Below are 5,277 nucleotides of genomic sequence, written 5' to 3' on the forward strand. Positions count from 1 at the left end.
CTGCCGTCGTGCGGGCCTGCAGGTGTTGTGAAAGGCCGGGCTGGGTAATGCCTTCTGCGGTCCCCGACGCTGTTTTCAGCGCGGTTTTATTACAAAACCAGCGGAGGCAGCGCGGCCGTGGGTCAGCAGCTGCCCGAGTACGAAATACATCCCGTTTATCCACATTCCCGTCAGAGCAACTAGTTCTGGCAGCCTGTGCGTTTCTGGACAAGGGGAATTGGGTTGGATGGACTTCTAGAGCTCTTCTGTGGTGCTTCCAACTTGGTCAAAGAATTAATGAGAGTGATTTGTTCTCCATGGGTCTGAGCTCGCCAGCTCGGCCAGGGCAGGCAGCAGAGCCCGGGGCAGCGGCCCTGGTGGGGCTGCCTGTGGTGCTCGGCTGTGGGTGTTGGACCTAAAGGGATAATACCTGACAACACGTGCTTCTAACCTCTCCAGCCAAAGCTTGGAAGCTGTTTCACGATTGCATGCTGCTGCTATTTTTATTCCTGTAAAATGTGTGTGGGTTTGTTGTGTTTTTGTTGGTTGTTTTTTTTTTTTTTGTACACTAGGAGAATAATTAACATTGTCAAGACATAGCTGATCTGTAGTTTGCAAGGGGAAATATTTTTGTACATCTGCTTTTATGTTTTATTTTTAATGGATCCAATCCATTTCAGCTTCTGGTATTGAATAACAAGTTATTGGCAATAACCTGCTTTTTCACAATACTAGTGGTCACATTTGTGTATTTAATATTTTTTTTTTCTAAGAAAAAAAGGGTTCTTGGAATGAAGGATTGTTTTAGGAATCTAACTTAACCTCAAGTTAGTTACATTAGACAAGGGGCTTTCCACTGCTTGAAAGCTGGCATTTCCCTGGTCTGAAAATGAGAACGTAGCACAAAATGAGTATATACAGCTGTGATTAAATACCTAGGGGAGTTCTGAGCTGTGGTACTGGGAAATGCAGACACCATATTTGGTATAATGAAGTGGCCTTAGAATCTGTGGTGGAAGAGCTGGAGCCACAGCCTTCTGAAGAATATGAAGTCAAAATTGATGAAGTCTGTATTTAAAATAAAATATTAATAAGCAGGTAAATATTATTCCATCCACCAACTTCATGTGAGATCCCACAGCCTCACAGCTGGCTCCAGGGGTCCACCTTACCTTTTACCCCAAGTCAGTTGGCCAGGGTTTTGCTCCATGGCAAACTGGCAAATGATAGTAAGCATAGTACTGTCAAGTCTGTCTAGCTTTGTGTTTTGCCTGGGTTTTACTTGCAGTCCTTGAAACTACTCTGCTCACATTGCAATATGCATCTGCTTGTCATGCCTGTTTTTAGTGGGTTCAGAGTGGTGTGGTATTAACTTTAAAGGAAAGTTGGATTAGTATCTGTCACAGTTTGACTCATGTCCGACAACAATGCTCTCGATCCCCCCTCCCCCCAACCCAGATAGGGAAGGAGAGAGAGAAAAAGAGAGAGACTTGGCTGGATTGAAAACTAAACAACACAGCTTTAATTAAAACACTAATGAATGATACAAGAAAATATATACAATTATATACAGATATGTTCAGGAATGGGCAAAAAGCCTCTCGCCTCCCCCCACCCCAGCAACTCCCACAGCACTTCCCTGAACTGGGAAGAGTCCCGAGGAATCCCGGAGCTGCTGCTGGAGAAAGCAGAGAGTTATGGGGGTCACAAGAGATCAAGCCTGAGGATCGACGGTGATGGATGAACAGAGTCCTCCCTGGACGCCGGCCATGGACCGAAGAGAAGGGGAGAAGAAAGAAGGAAGGAAGTTGTCTTCTGTGATCTCTGACCTTCCTCTGAGCTTACGTAGATATATGGAATGGAATATCTTTGGCCAATTTTGCTGTCCATCTAACTCAGCCTCCTACGGGGGGGGGTCACAGATCTCCCCATAGTGTCTGAGCTGGCAGAGTGCAGGTGCAGCCTTGAAGCCTCAGTAGTTAGAAAAACATTCCACTGTCTTATCAGCCTAGCAGAACACACTGTTGCTAGCTACAAGAAAGCTTACTGAAGGAAAAAAAAAATCAGTAAAAAGAAAAATTTGCTTTATCCTGGCTCAAACCAGGACAGTATCTGACATTCTTATGCATGCTTCTTTTGAGTCCATTCAGCCTTTAATTTGCTAGACAATAAATGTTAGCTGCTATAGTTTCCCCTTAAGTTCTTGGGAGTGGTTCTCTAGTGCTTCTTAGCATCTCAGTATTCTCTTGGCTCCACATGGGGACATCTTGCTTAAGCATCTGCAGCCATGGTATTTCAGAATAAATTTTATCTGTGCTTTGTCCAGTGACATTAGCACTTTGTTATCTTTACCAAAAATAGCCTGTCTAAAACTATTTTTGAGAAATAGGTGGTACCACTTGAATCTTTTGCTGTACTGAAAGACAGTATCTAGGTATCACTGAGTAGTGAATCTTTCGGATGAGTGTTACAGCATGATGTGGGTGGGGTGACGAGCAAGGGTCTTTCACCAACCTACTGCTCCTCAGATTGCTCCTCTAGACCACACTTGCTTTAGCCCTTCATGAGTTCTCTTAAATCCTGTTTGCTTTTCTTCTTCCCACCCTCTCGCCCACATACACACACACACAGAACAACTTATTTCCCTAGAGAGTGTTCAGCACAGCTGGTGGCAACTCCTGGTTATGGGCCAGGAGCCTGCAGATGTTGGCCACCGATTTGCAGACCCAGGGACAGTGCAGGAGAAAGTAAATGTGTGTTATGCAGGAGAGCAGGCTTGAGCCCAAGGGTAGTGTTGTGAACACCATAATAAAAGCAGTAGCACCTAATAATGTTCTGTTGAAATTGCATTATCACTGTGGTGTGTTGTTGGACATGCTGCATGCTAGGGCAGTGCTTTTTTCGTGACTTGTGTATAAGACCTATCGAAGTAATCTGTTCTAACTTTACTGAATCCATATTGTATTTATTCATGTATTGTTTTGTTTTCTTCTTAAAGCTTAGCAAACACTTGAGGCTAGATTAGCAATTGTCTTAATTGGCCAAACTGTGTTTTTCCTCTGTTTTTCTGTCTAGGCAGTACATTTTCTTGTCTCCCAGGGAGATGGTGCCAAACCTGGTGGAATAGTTTGTTTTTTAATTCTAGTAATTGGATCTGCAGTTCATCATGACAGGTCTTCTGAAGTTCTTGGTATGAGTCCAAATTAGCCCTCCTGATTTGTGTTCTCCTTCCGTTTAGTTGCGGTATCTTTGGCCTTTCTAACTGGGTTTGACTTCTGGCACATTTCACTTATGCTGGTGTTTCTTGATCTGAGACTGTAGTTTCCTCTGCTGAGCTTTTTTTCCTGTCCCTTGGAAGCTCTCTGCTTATTCTACCTTTCTTTCGTTATTAGGTAATTCATCTCGCTGGGTCTGGAAACCTTCTTACAAATTCTCTTGTCACTTCCTTGGGTTGCAAATTCTGCAGTTATTCATATTATACTTTAAACATGTTCCAGACCTCCCCTGTGCTCACGTCCTCCAGCTTTTCATTCGTGTTCGTCTCGGTAATGAGTTCCCTTAGTTTTTGAGATTCGCCTTTTGAAATTGAAAACCTTAATTGCAGATTTACTTAAGTTGTTCTGCCATTTAATTTAAGTAAAATCAATCATAAGGAATAAATCTGGGATTATTCTTTCACCGACCTTTTTATAAGCAGAGATTTAGTTATCAGCTGCAGGTCTAAAATCCTGATAGTGTTTGTCAAATTGGAAAGTAGATGTTGAAAAAATTGGTCAGTTGTGACATCCAGCATACAGTAAATGGGACTGATTTATAGTAATTGTTCTTTGTATTTTCAAAATAAGTCTTTGAGAATCTTTCAGATTATTTGGTAAGCATTAATTACTTAAACAACTGATCCTTCCCCAGCAAAAAAAATAATTGCAGTGTTTATTGAGTATATTCTTATATAGTTACCCGTATGGTAATATTCTTCAAAAAAGACCCAGTAGACACCTCTTGGTACAGAATTTCTCTCTTAATGAGTGTGATCTCACAAAAACCCCACACAGTGGTAAGTTAGAGAGGGAAAAATTGGAATGTTTCAGGATCATGGCTCTACTCTGGGAACCTATAAAGGATCGTACTACCATACTGTTCTTTATATTTTTCCTGTGCACCCAGTTTGTCAGGTCTGGTGTTTTTAATCTTCTGCATCGGTTATGCTTCTCTACCTGATGGGTTTTTGCCTTGTTAATCCTCTTCTGCTTCATTTCTTTATATGTGCTAGGAAAGGGACTTGACCATAATTTGCATGCCCTCTCAGGGTTTGTTCAGAGCTGAATGGGGGACTAAACACTCTGGTGTTTTGTAGACTGGGAAGGATGCAAGAATTATGTGACCACATGCCAGCAAGTGAACAGAGCTGAGCATGAAGTGCTTATTATTTTGAAAACGGAAAGGTCAGGATTACAGGAGTGAGGGTTTAGGAAAATAAGTGTGTCTCATTACTACACAACAAATGTGAAGTCCTGTAATTATTTGTAAAAGCCTTCTAGCATCCCTGTGAGGTAGCTAAATATTACCTATGGAAGGAAGAACCAGGATGAAAGGACTTAAGCAAAATCAAAAGGGAAAATTTATTAATACATTGCAGTTATCTTGCTTTGCTGTTTCACTTGCCAGTAAGAACATCAAATTCCATAATTTTGTGAAAGTAACTTTAGCAGTAATATCTATTTAAAAAAATAAGTTGAATAATGATAAAGCTTACAAAATGATGTCACTAGTTCTGGACAATAAGAATTTAAAATGTGTTAATGCAAGCAAGCTGGATCCCTCTAATTGCGCTTAAAAATAAGATGACAGTAGTGTAATCTGCTATTTCAGGTGGTAGTGTATTGGAATATTCAGTCTCATGCTATATGCTTAGCAGTTGACTCTAATACTATATTATTTGAAATAATTGTTTAGGAAGTTTTTTCAAATCATCCCTATAAGTAATAATTGACACAATGCTTTCTGTAATATTGATAGAGTTGAAATCAACTGTTTAGCCAATACATACATAGTTGATAAATATCCCTTAAATTACTTAGTCAGATAATTTAGTCAAACTTCTGTTATCCATGTGGTTCTGTTACTTTTCAGTGTAATTTTAATTATTATTCCTCAAAGATAAATTGTTATGGAGTTCCATGAAAGGAGGGGGCAATACATCAGAAAATTAACTCCATTTATTCCCAAAAAAGGATCCAAACAAAAAATCTGGTAGAAGGCAGGGTTCTTTTTTTCTCTACTTTTTCCCCTTTTCCTGCT

The sequence above is a fragment of the Chaetura pelagica genome, unplaced genomic scaffold, assembly GCF_000747805.2.
Source record: "Chaetura pelagica isolate M959 unplaced genomic scaffold, ChaPel_1.0 scaffold10, whole genome shotgun sequence".
NCBI lineage: Eukaryota > Metazoa > Chordata > Aves > Apodiformes > Apodidae > Chaetura > Chaetura pelagica.